The sequence below is a fragment of the Dendrobates tinctorius genome, unplaced genomic scaffold (assembly GCF_039654945.1).
Source record: "Dendrobates tinctorius isolate UK_male_01 unplaced genomic scaffold, ASM3965494v1 ptg000051l, whole genome shotgun sequence".
In the NCBI taxonomy this organism is placed as follows: domain Eukaryota; kingdom Metazoa; phylum Chordata; class Amphibia; order Anura; family Dendrobatidae; genus Dendrobates; species Dendrobates tinctorius.
This window is the reverse complement of record NW_027361719.1, coordinates 11,738,294-11,751,869: the sequence shown is the minus strand read 5'-3', so window position 1 is coordinate 11,751,869 and position 13,576 is coordinate 11,738,294. Positions and strand designations below refer to the sequence as shown.

Sequence of the window (13,576 nt, the reverse complement as noted above, 5' to 3'; positions counted from 1 at the left end):
TATTTTTGCTAGGGATGATCATTTGGGGTTGCTCAATCTCTCCTGACTATTGTGTGTACTTGTTTAATACTATTTATTTGTTTTGTTTGGTGTTAAATACATTCAGAAAACAATATTTATATCCTATTTTTCTGCCTTCGGCTTCGTGTACATGGCTCTTTCTTTTTTGTTTTGTACAATGTGTTGAGACTTTCGATTGCATGCCAGTCGAACTTGTTTAGTGATTACTTGTATAATTTAGAAAGGCAGCACCCAAAAGATTTGCATTTTCTTCATACAGAACTCCCCTTTTCCAGGACTTTTCTTTGTTTTTGGTAGGCATAGACATGGGTAAAAAAGAGGATAAATACTGCAGAAAGCATTGATGTGGTGTTGCGGCTGACATCATCACAGGGACAGTGGAGTAACATTTTGGTATGAACTTTTAATCATGATTCTGTAATGTTATTTATACTTATCTTTCAGCATTGTTTATTCAGGCTGTGTGCCCATGATAAGATTTTTGTGAGTGTTTTGGCGCTGCATATTTTTGTTGCATTAAAAACTCAGTGTCTTACAGTTCCAGCAAAGTGGATGGGATTTATAGAAACCTCCTGCTGACTGTGCTTCTTTTTTGTACTCAATGTAAACTGACCGGTGGTGCGAGTATCAAATCCACAGCTATCAGTTTTTCTTGCGGGTACTCTGAGTTTTCTGTGCAAATTTTCCCCATAGATTAACATTAGATGTGAAAAATCTGCAGGTAAAAAATGCACATGCGCTTTAAAAGGTATGTGCACACATTGTGGATTTGTGTGCGGATCCGCAGCGGATTTGGCCCTGCGGATCCACTGCAGATTCGCTAGTGATGTACAGTACTATGTTATCCTATGGGAAAAAAAAACGCTGTGCACATGCTGCGGAAAATTCTGTGCGGAAACGCAGCGGTCTATTTTCCGCAGCATGTCAATTCTTTGTACGGATTCCGCAGCGTTTTTACACCCATTTCATTATAGGAATCCGCAGGTGTAAAAACGCAGGTAAAATCCGCAGTAAAAACGCAGGTATTTTGACCTGCGGATTTTGCAGATTCCACGCAGAATAATCCGCACACGAATCCGCAATGTGTGCACATACCCTAAGTGCTTTTGGGTCGCCCTCCCAGGGCTGTGGGGTACTCGGTACCGGGCCAGTGTCAGGGGAATGTGTCACGACAGCGGTGACTCGGACCGTGGCCCTGGGCGCCCAAGTCAATGGCGGAATGTATATGTAGTTAATGGAATAGTTCGTGACGCCACCTGTGGTGTTTGGCAAGCAAGATGTTAAGCCAACGCTGCGTGCAGATCCTCTTGGGCTGATGGTGTGTTGCAGCATAGATGGTGTAGCTCCTCACAGGTGAAGCTGTAACCCCAGGGCAGTGTAATTGCAATAGATGAGGATAGGCGCAGGCGGTGTGAGGAATGATGGTACTCAGATGTAGCGGTGCTGATGGTGTTAGCACACAAATGAATGGAAGACACCAGGGACTGCAGTTCCAAAGCTTTACTCACAGTCCGTGGTACACACTGGTGCCTTCCTCCGTGCCGTGTCCTCTGGGGCAGAGACTCAATCAACCTCCCGGCAAGTCAGGATTCTCCTCTCCAACACTCCGCCAACATGTACCTCTCCTGAACGACTCTTCTATTGCGCCTTAAGGTGTGAAGAGCTCCAGTACCGTGGTACTCTGGAGTTCCTCCTGTCAGATGTTCCTAACAACTCTACTCGTATGGCAGACAGCTGTAGCCTCTCTCGGGGACTCCCTTCTCCGGAGTCCTGGCTCTCTATTCAGTTGCTGTTGTGCCCCAAGTCTTAGATAGGACTAGTGCATTTACAGCCAACTACTCCACCGGTGTCTGCTGCAGAACCATAAGTGTCCATATAACCTCAGGGACCGGGGCCCCGGCCTTGCGCTGAGAACCTATAGGCAGGGTTCCTCTTCCAACCCACGTCTCCTCTCTGTTCTCCTACTCCTTCGTTCCGCACTGTTCTTTCTCTCTCTTATGGAAGCTTAGGTTGCAGTTCTACGTCTTTCTCCTTCTGTTCCTTTCCCATGCCAGCTGGCTCAGATCACTGAGGCAGCTGCAGCAATCCTTCTCCTCAGACCCGTCCTCAGACTCTCCTGACTGACTGTCCTTCTCTCGCCTGACCGCCCGTCAGACTGACCTCTCAGACTGCCCTCTCATCCTACACTTTCCCACTCTTATTTATATATATATATATATATATATATATATACACATCTAAACTCCACCCACCTCCCAGCACACCCAGTGTTCCATGCAGGGAACCACCAAGGCACTCCTAATGTCTAGGAGGAGAGAGAGCCTTCAATGTGGCTGTGCTGAACTACCCTGTCGTGTGGGATGCGAGTGTTGGAGTGTGGAAAGGAGCCCCCAACTTACCAAGGTGGTGGGGCACTACACCTTAGGAGAAGGTGCAGTAACTCTGTGGCGACTGAGCCTCAGGGGCGCCACCCTTTTCTGTTGCGGAAACTCATCAAAAGGGCATAAAAACCACATATATGTATATAAACAATAAACAACGCTGCCAGGCCCCGTGCAGAAGGTAACACGGAGAGAGTGGTACCAGGTGCACCATCTTGGAGAAATGGTCGGTGACAACCCAAATGACGGTGCTGCCACTGGACTTGGGCAGCCCCACCACAAAGTCCATACCGACCATCTCCCAGGGCCTCTCCGCTACCGGTAGGGGGTAAAGTACCCCAGCGGGCTGCTGCCGAGAGGACCTATACTGGGTGCAAGAGATGCATGCCTGAATATAGTCCCTGACGTCACGGGCCATATGCGGCCACCAGTACGTCCTTGCCAGAAACTCAGAGGTCCGTTTTGTCCCGAAATGTCCACCCACCCTGGACGAATGAGCCCAAGAGAGGACCTCTGGTCGCAGACGGGGAGGGACAAATGTCTTGCCCGGAGGTACTGACTCAAGAGTGAACGGAGCCACAGTCCTCAGGCTCTCGGACGGGACGATCAGCCGAGGCTCAGTCTCCTCCTCCGATGACACTAAGGAGTGAGAGAGAGCATCGGTGTCATGGTTTATTCAGAATGCTGGGCAGGCGGTTTAGGAGTTAAGGGAGAGAGCCTCTCTTTGGTTCCGGGGAGGGTTTTTATAGCTTCAGGTGAGCTCCCTCCCCTGTCGTTTATACTCCTAGTGTGAGTGTGCCCGACCCTTCTCCGTTTGTGCCTCTCGCCTGTTCCTGTACGTTGCCTGACCCGTGTATGACCCCTTGGCTCATCTGATTACTGTTATTGATTAATCTCGGTATAGCGCTGATTCCTCTGACCAGCGCTGCTGCATCTCGGAGGTGAACTCTGCCCACTCCCCTGACGTGCGGTCACATGGTAGGAAGGTCCTGCGGGCACTGAGCGCTTCTCTGCCGCTCCTCCCCTCCCGCAGGTCCTGGAGCAGGATTTCTCATCTGACACTGTGCTCCTACCCGGCTTCTGTGACTACCGCGCCTCCAGTGCACTATCTATCTGAACAGGGATCACTGCCACCTGACAGGCACGCCACTCCTGACTGCTATCACAGTAAGCGTGACAATCGGCCCGTCACCAGACAGAAAATGAAGGGTGAAGTGGAACAGGGAGAAGAAAAGCGACCATCTGGCCTGGTGAGAATTTAGCAGCTGGGCTGTCTGCAGGTACACCAAGTTCTTGTGGTCAGTGTATACCTGGAAAGGGAAGCGAGCCCCTTCCAGGAGATGTCTCCACTCCGAGAAGGCCAACTTCATTGACAGCAACTCCATGTCCCCAATGGAATAGTTCCTCTCCGCCGGTGAAAAGGTCTTGGAGAAGAAGAAGCACGGATTCTTCCAACCTTGAGCGTCCTTCTGAAAAAGAACTGCTCCGGCACGGACGGAAGAGGCATCCACCTCCAAGATAAAAGGTTTATCCACATCGGGACGGTGGAGGATGGGAGTGCCGGCAAAATGAGTTTTGATGGAGGAGAAGGCCTTGGAGACTTGTTCTGACCACAACTTGGGGTTGGCTCCCTTTTTGGTGAGGGCAACCAAGGGAGCTACCAAGGTGGAGAAGTGAGGAATGAACTGGTGGTAGTAGTTTATGAACCCCAAAAGCGCTGCACCGCCTTGAGGGAGTGGGGTTCCTGCCAGTCCATTACCGCCTGCAGTTTGGCAGGATCCATAGCCAAACCCTGGGCCGAGATGATATAGCCCAGGAAAGGCAAAGATTCCTGCTCAAACAGGCACTTCTCCAACTTGGCGTAGACGGAGTTCGCCCGTAAATGGTCGAAGACCTTGCAAACCTCTCTCCGGTGGGACTCCATATCTCGAGAGAAGATGAGGATATCATCCAGATAGACCACCACCGAAGAGGAAAGCATATCTCGGAAGATGTCGTTTACAAAGTCTTAGAAGACAGCCGGGGCATTACAGAGGCCAAAGGGCATGACCAGATACTCATAATGGTCATCCCTGATCTTAAATGCCGTCTTCCACTCGTCTCCTTCATGTATGTGTATCAGGTTGTAAGCCCCCCACAGATCGAGCTTGGTAAACACTCTCGCTCCCCGCAACCTATCAAACAGTTCTGATATCAGGGGCAGAGGGTACTTATTCTTAACGGTGATGGCGTTAAGATCCCTGTAATCGATGCAAGGCCGTAATTCTCCACTCTTCTTCTGAACAAAGAAGCTTCCCGCCCCTGCTGGTGACACCGACTTCATAATAAATCCTCTTGCCAGATTCTCCCTGATATACTGTGACATGGTCTCCATCTCCGGGAGAGACAGGGGATACACACAACCCCAGGGAGGCTCTGCACCAGGCAAGAGGTCTATAGGACAGTCATAGGGTCGGTGCGGCGGAAGAGTCTCTCGCGAAGGCTGAGGACATAAAATTACCCTCTGCTCCGGAATCTATTTAAAACTCTATGGCCAGAGTGGAGGAACCGAACTCTAGCATCCCCTTGAAGGTTAGCTTGGAGGAGAATGGTGAGGTGTCTAGTAGGCCTCCTCCTATTGCCACTAGACACGGGCGTTTCTCCGAGCACTGTGGGCACCTATTGGCTAAGTGACCAGACTGTCGGCAATGGAAACGGCTTGTATGCTCGATCAGGTGGTTCCAGAGGTTTAGAGAAGGTTGGTGCCAATCTAAACCTCTGTCTGGACTGGGAGCGCTCCAACCCTCGCTCTAAGAAGCGGAGATTAATGTGGATGGAGATGGTAATAAGCTCTTCCAGAGTGATGGGAACCTCCCGAGTGGCCAGGGCGTCCTTAACATGGTCAGTCAAACCCCTCCAAAAAATTGGTATAAGGGCCTTGTCTGACCATTCCAACTCGGAGGCCAGTGTCCGAAAATGGATGGCACACTGGCTGACCGGGGACGAGCCCTGTGTCAGAGCCAACAACTGGAGCGCAGTACCGTGTGTGACCTGTGGTGCCAGAAAAACCTGCTTCAGAGAGACTAGAAACTGAGAGGCTCTCTGTACCACGGGGTCACCACGCTCCCACAGTGGAGTGGCCACTCCAGAGCCCTGACAGCCAAAAGGGAAAATGATGAATCCCACCTTAGCCCGCTTAGAGGGGAATCACGCAGCCAGCTGCTCTAACTGGATAGCGCACTGGCTCACGAAGCCCCTGCAGGAGGCACTATCGCCAGAAAACTTCTCGGGCAGCGGGAGGCAGGATAACATCGGTGCAGGGATGATAGTGGGGACACGGGAAACAGTCTCCGCGGCTGCCTGGACAGCGACCAAAGTAACATCCGCAACTGAGGTTGAACGCTCGAGCTGCCGGATGTACTGCAGCAGTCGCTGTTCGTCCACCATTACCAGCCAGACCCTAGCACTAGTATAATGTTAGGGCTGGTGGAACGCACCAAATAATAAAATAATAGTAAGGTGTGTTCGCAGCCCGGGGTCCAGCGTGCAATGGCAGAAGTATAAAGCGATATACAAAAGGTCACACGTGGGTTAACGTCACCCAGTGTGAACAGGGTAAACTCTGTTACTTCACAGAGCCGCATTACCACAGAACATAAATGCCAGAGCCTGTTTAGTTCACAGAGCTCGGCAGCGGAGTGCACAGAATGCGGTCACAGAACTCTACCCCAAGGACACGGGGTCAGAGTCCTTCTAGACCTTCTGAGCGTGCGGTGTCTCACCTGTGGATGCCACTATAGACGCTGACTATGGTGGAGTGTAGAGCCATCGGTGGACACTGATGCCAGTCTCAGACTCCGCCTCTACCTACACCTAAGCCTGGGCGTTTAACAGGCTAGGTTGCACAACACATGCGTACCAAGGGTAGGGGTTTCTTAATGAGTCATTCACCAGAGACATTCATACATGCATACAACACTCACTCCTCATAGTCTGGTAATGCAGTCTATACTAGTGCATGGCCAAGCGGCGTCCTTCCAGGACCTTCCTGACCTTCCTGTTGGTCCAATCCGAGCTGGAGAAGGACCTGAGCATGTGACCTCCGATCTCCAAAGAGAGATCGTCCCACGGGCATGCTCAGTGGACCGAAAGGACTTAGTCCCTGGAGTAGCTCGCTGCTGACCAGCATGCATTGCTATAGCTGGACCAGAGGTGGCAGTAGCAACTAAACCCACAGAGCTGGTCTGAGCAGAGCGCCGGGATTGATGAGTCTGCTGAGCAGCCTCCTCTGTGGCCGGAGAGGAATGGGAGACTGCTGAATGCAAGGCTCGGGATTCCTGCTGTGCAGCGACGGGAACCCGACGCCTATCAAACATGATGAGTGGAGTTGATACCTAAAACTTTTATTTTGGTCTCATCTGACCACATGAACTTTTCCCATGCCTCCTTCGGATCATCCAAATTACAAACGACCTACTTACAGCCAAAGCAAACGGACAATACTCTATACTGGTCCTTCTAGACCTGTCCTCTGTCTTCGACACAGTTGACCACTGCCTCCTACTACAGATCCTCTTTTCCTTTGCATCAAAGACCTTGCCCTATCCTAGAGCAACTCATACCACTCCAACCACACATTCAGCGTCTCAAACTCCCACACTACCTCCTCATCCCACCCTCTCTCTGTTTGAGTCCCCCAAGGCTCTGTTCTAGGACCCCTACTCTTCTCAATCTATACACTAGGCCTGGGTCAACTCATAAAGTCCCATGGATTCCAGTACCATCTTTATGCCGATGACACTCAGATCTACCTCTCTGGCCCAGTCATCACCTCAATGCTCTTCAGAATCCCGGAGTGTCTATCAGCCATATCCTCCTTCTCCTCCCGCTTCCTCAAACTGAATGTGGACAAATCTGAACTGATCATATTTCCCCCATTTCACAGATCCTCCTTACCTGACCTATCTATAACAATTGATGACATCACGCATTCCCCCGTACCAGAGGTCCGCTGCCTCGGAGTAACCCTTGACTCTGCCCTGTCTTTCAAACCGCACATCCAAGCTCTTTCCACTTCCTGCCGCCTCCAGCTCAAAAATATTTCCAGAATCCTTCCCTTCCTCAACCTTCCCTCTACTAAAATGCTTGTGCATGCCCTCATCATGTCCCGTCTCGACTACTGCAACATCCTTTTCTGTGGCCTCCCTGCTAACACCCTCGCACCTCTCCAGTCCATCCTTAACTCTGCTGCCCGACTAATTCATCTCTCTCATCGCTACTCCTCTGCTTCTCCCCTTTGCAAATCTCTTCACTGGCTTCCATTCCCTCAGCGTATCCAATTCAAATTACTAATACTGACCTACAAGGCCACCTACAACCTGTCTCCTCCATATATCTCTGAATTAATCTCCCGATATCTTCCCTCACGTAATCTCCGATCCTCCCAAGACCTCCTTCTCTCCTCCACACTTATTCGCTCCTCACCCAACCGCCTCCAAGACTTCTCCCGAATAGCCCCCATCCTCTGGAATTCTTTGCCCCAACACGTCTGGCTATCAACCACACTCGGATCCTTCAGATGGAGCCTAAAAACCCATCTCTTCAGGAAAGCCTACAGCCTGCAATGATCACCACTGCCCCCTCACCACTACTGGAGCTACCGCCTCACCATCACTGGAGCTGCTGCAACCCCCCAACCTACCGTCTCCTTCCCCACCATCCTGTAGAATGTAAGCCCGAAAGGGCAGGGTCCTCTCTCCCCTCTATATCAGTCTGATCGTTAGTTTGTTTACTGTAAGTGATATCTGTAATTTGTATGTAACCCCTTCTCATGTACAGCACCATGGAACCAATGGTGCTATATAAATAAATATTAATAATAATCCAGATGGTCATTGGTGAACTTTAAATGGGCTTGGATATTTGCTGGTGTGGGCAGGGGACCTTGCATGCCACGTCATGGCAAACCTTGTAGGGGGTCCTACAGCCCTATCGGAGTGGAGCCATGCGCGGACCACCGCCACAGCGGCAATGCACCAGCAGAATAGACGGCCCAGGGTCACCAGACAAAACCACAGCAACAATGGCCGCCACACAGTACCAACACCAAATGAAAGGAGTCCCCATCACTCCCATGTAGTGGAGCCGTGCACAGTGGAAATGCAGCAGTGCTGTGTGGTGGACATTGTTGCTGTGGTTCTGTGCTGGTGGGGCAGCACAGTCTGGAGTCAAGGGGACTTTGTCTTGCATTGCCGCTGTGGGGGCAATGGAGACTCCTTTCATTTGGTGTTGGTGCTGTGTGGTGGCCATTGTTGCTGTGGTTTTGTGCTGGTGGAGCTGCGTGGTCTGGCGATTCTGGGCCATCTGCTCTGGTGGTATATTACTGCTGTGGCGGTGGTCGGTGCACGACTCCGCTCCATTAGGGCGGTAGGACCTACTACAAGGTTTGCCATGACATGATGACGTGGCAGTGGGCTTCATACAGTCTGGTCATAATGTTAAACTAAGAACCTCATGTTCAGTTATACAATTTTTCCGAGAGGCATTAGATCATCGTGTGATTTTTGGAGGTGCTGTCCTCTCTCTTTTTTTCAGCATAATGTAATAATTGCGCAAACAGTTGTTGCCTTCTCACCAAGCTGCTTGCCTATTGTCCTGTAGCCCATCCCAGCCTTATGCAGCTCTACAATTTTGTCCTTGGTGTCCTTTTTGGGCTTGGCCATGGTGGAGAGGTTGGAGTGTGACTGATTTTGTGAACATGTGTCTTTTCTACAGGTAATAAGTTCAATCAGGTGCAATTAATATAGGTAATGAGTGCAGAGTAGGAGACGTTCTTAAAGAAAAAAACTAAAACTAGCCAGAGTTATTGCTGGTTGGTAGGTGATCAAATACTTCTTTTATGCAATAAAATGCAGTTTAATTATGTAAAAATCATAAAATGTGATTTTCTGTCTTTTTTTAGATTCTGTCTCTCACAGTTGAAGTGTAACTATGATAAAAAATTACAGACTGCTACATTCTTTGTAGGTGGAAAAATTGCAATGTATAAAATACTTATTTTCCCCACTGTACCTGCAGAGTAACCCCATACCTGCAGGTAAGTAGCGTTATTCATCATGACCGGTTCCTGTAAAGCAGGGGTGGAGAACCTCTGACCCGCGGGCCGTTTATGACCCTCGATAACCTTTTATCCTGCCCCCGAGTAGATTCCCCATGACCACAGTGCTGGGACTGGCAGCTGTATTTTGCCAGTCGCCAGCCTTTTAATTTCTTCTTGGACCGTGAGCACACACATGCAGTGTTCACTACTGAATGCAATGAAAGATTAGGTCCTTACACCAGGGCCAGCATCAGGACGTACTTTGTGATTGGAGTTAATGCACAATTTTGCGGCCCCCCCAAGGATGGTATAAATATCCAAATAGCCCTTGGCAGAAAAACGGTTCCTCACTGCTGTCTTAAAGCATAGGCATGCAACATATAGCACATGCACTCTTTCCATTTGCATTTCTTTCCACTCGATATACTTAAAAGGGAACCTGTCCTGTGCAAAACCGCTATTTACCTGATATATGGTTAATCTAAAGGTAAATAGCATTAAAATGCTGGCTGGCTGCCTTAGCAAAAGCAAGGTTACCAGTAAGAAATGAAGTGATAGCCTCCTGGGAGCTGTTTGCTGTCAGTCAAAGGAGTGTACATGGAGGAATTGCAGCACTGGTGAACAAAATAAGAAGAGCACCCAGGTGCAAGAACACTATATGGGCCCTTGGCAGTCCAATAGCTCATCACAGTGTCCAATTCTACCTGTTTTGGAGGTAAAAGTTGCCCCCTTTACTTTTGAGCTCCTGTGCGGATGTATAGGTCCGTGCCTTGCTTATAGTCATCGCTCACTAAGATGAGCTGTGCAAGTAATCACACTAAGGCACTTGTTTGACAGCTAGCTCTGCAGTGTGTGTTTGCAGAGCTAGCTGTCAATCAAAGTTCCAGGGCGTGCCTACAGTATACTGAGTGATTACTGTAATTTGGATTGTAAGCCCCAATGGGGACCGTGATGATGATGTCTATGAATATGATGGAGCTCTATAAGTGAGTATAATAGACAAATATATCTGTGCACGACCCTATGACAGAAAGTGAGCAGCTATGCTAATTTCCTCCCAGTACCCTTGCTTTCAGATTGCTGATTTTGTGACGCCACAGCAATCTCGCCAGCGAGACCGCTGTGTGTGACGGGGATCAGCGACTGGCCCCCCTGCCGGGTATCGCTGATCGTGCTTGATCGGCCTGGGACATTTTTTGATCGCTGGTCTCCCGCTGGCCAGCACGCATCGTTGCGTGTGGCAGCGAGAGACCAGCGATCAGCGACGCTGGACGCCGGTTTCCAAGGTAAACAGTGGGTATCCAGGAGCCGCGGCTCCTGGATACCTGATGTTTACATTAGAAACCAGCTTGCTCGCTGGTCTTGATCACTGGAGGGGCTGTCTATGTGACAGCTCACCAGCGATCAGCCTAATGATGTCCCAGCGATCCCATCCATGACGGATCGTTGGTGGGATCGCTGGGACATCGTTATGTGTAACGGGGCCTTAAGGCTAATGCTATTTACCCACAGATTAACCCCATATCTGCATATCTTTAACACATTTATTTCCCTTTTCTTTTGAGATATTCCAATTGGCCATTATGACACATGCACTTTATTTATTCATTTGTCACATATTATATTATCTATACATGAGTTATTACTTATATTTTTTTATTTATATGCAGTACATACTGGCATCATATTGGTTAATATTAATCCACCTAGATATATCCATACCTTTATATTACTATTTTCTTTGCGATACCACCATCATACTTTTTTGTATGGTTTATTTGTTGATGTTCCTCCATTGTTCCCTGTTGATATTTTTTTAATCAATATCCCACATCATTTCGTCAGCCAGAGCTACCGGACTGCTACCCCTAATATCCCACATCATCCCTTCAGCCAGAGCCGCCGGATTACTACCCCTAATATCCTACATTGTCCATTCAGCCAGTGCCACTGGACAACTACCACTAATATCCCACATCATCCCGTCACAGTCGCCGGACTACTACCACTAATATTTCACATCATCCTGTCAGAGCCACCGGACTACTACCCCTAATATCCCACATCATTCCATCAGAGCCACCGGACTACTACCCCTAATATCCCACATCATCCCGTCAGCCAGAGCCACCGGACTACTACCCCTAATATCCCGCATCATCCCGTCAGCCAGAGCTACCGGACTGCTACCCCTAATATCCCACATCATCCCTTCAGCCAGAGCCGCCGGATTACTACCTCTAATATCCTACATTGTCCCTTCAGCCAGTGCCACTGGACAACTACCACTAATATCCCACATCATCCCGTCACAGTCGCCGGACTACTACCACTAATATTTCACATCATCCTGTCAGAGCCACCGGACTACTACCCCTAATATCCCGCATCATTCCATCAGAGCCACCGGACTACTACCCCTAATATCCCACAAAATCCAGTCAACCAGAGCCACCGGACTACTACCCCTAATATCCCGCATCATCCCGTCAGCCAGAGCTACCGGACTACTACCCCTAATATCCCACATCATCCCTTCAGCCAGAGCCGCCGGATTACTACCTCTAATATCCTACATTGTCCCTTCAGCCAGTGCCACTGGACAACTACCACTAATATCCCACATCATCCCGTCACAGTCCCCGGACTACTACCACTAATATTTCACATCATCCTGTCAGAGCCACCGGACTACTACCCCTATTATCCCACATCATTCCATCAGAGCCACCGGACTACTACCCCTAATATCCCACATCATCCCGTCAGCCAGAGCCACCGGACTACTACCCCTAATATCCCACATCATCCCGTCAGCCAGAGCCACCGGACTACTACCCCTAATATCCCGCATCATCCCGTCAGCCAGAGCTACCGGACTACTACCCCTAATATCCCACATCATCCCGTCAGCCAGAGCCACCGGACTACTACCCCTAATATCCCACATCATCCCGTCAGCCAGAGCCACCGGATTACTACCCCCTAATATCCCATATCATCCCATCAGCCTGGGGTCAGAACCAGAGTGCTGAGTGGAACGGTCCTAACTTCCATACCGGGAATCCCTTTAAGAGAGGCCTGGCGTCAGAACCAGAGCGCTGAGTGGATTTGCCCTGACTTCCATACCAATGATCCCTTTAATAGAAGCCTGGGGTGAGAATCAGAGTGCTGAGGGATTTACCCTAACTTCCATACCGGAGATTCCTTTAAAAGAGGCCTGGGGTCAGTACCAAAGCGCAGAGTGGATTTGCCCTCACTTCCGTACCGGAGACCCCTTTAAGATACCCTGGGGTCAGAACCAGAGCGTTTAGTGGAATTGCCCTAACTTCCATACCAATGATGCCTTTAAGAGACCCTGGGGTCAGAACCACAGCGCTGAGTGGAATGGTCCTAATTCCATACCGGGAATGCCTTTAAGAGAGGCCTGGGGTCAAAACCAAAGCGCTGGTTGGATTTGACCTAACTGCCATACCAATGATCAATTTAAGAGAGGCCTGGGGTCAGTGTCAGAGCGCTGAGGGATTTGCTCTAACTTCCATACCGGAGATCCATTTAAGAGGGAAGAAGTGCCTATGGGATGGAGGATGTGTGATGGGTATATGGGCATGGGAGGGGGGGATTCATTTCTGTCATGTGTTCTCTGCTCCTTTATGGGGGCAGATAATGGCTGGGAGCTTATGTTCCCTGGGATGCTAGATTTCTCCCACCATGTCAGTGTCTGCTGAGGTGTTGTCGAGTGGGAAAACTGTTGCTCATAGCAACCAATCACAGCTCAGCTTCTTTTAAACAGATCTGGTGAAATGAAAGATGCTTCGTGATTGGTTTGTGATACACACATACACACACATACATACAATTTTATATATATAGATTTATTTATGTGCTTGTGTTTCTAGTTTGCACCCATTATTTGATTCACTATATCTGTACTTTATTGATTTTTTAATTTTATTTCCAAATCAACCTATGTATGCTCATATTCCCGGCTCTTGTGTATTGTCTCCCATGAATATATTTGTCTGTGTGTCATGCCTTGAGACTTTCGACTATTAGGCGTGCCTGACTTGTTCAGTGATTACTTGTATATTTTAAT

The 13,576-nt window shown here is 49.3% G+C and overlaps 1 protein-coding gene across 3 annotated transcripts in view; it reads left to right on the top strand.

Moving 5' to 3' along the window:
* LOC141091296 (glycoprotein-N-acetylgalactosamine 3-beta-galactosyltransferase 1-like) overlaps positions 1–13,576 on the top strand; it is an 80,924-nt gene that overhangs the window by 20,958 nt on the left and 46,390 nt on the right. The window contains exon 1 of one of the 3 annotated variants that reach the window (XM_073576790.1): positions 338–414. The exons of the other annotated variants lie outside the window; for them this stretch is intronic. The gene's annotated coding sequence lies outside the window, so the exon portion shown is untranslated. Of the gene's footprint in view, positions 1–337; positions 415–13,576 lie in introns of those variants that run through there. 3 annotated transcript variants of the gene reach the window in all.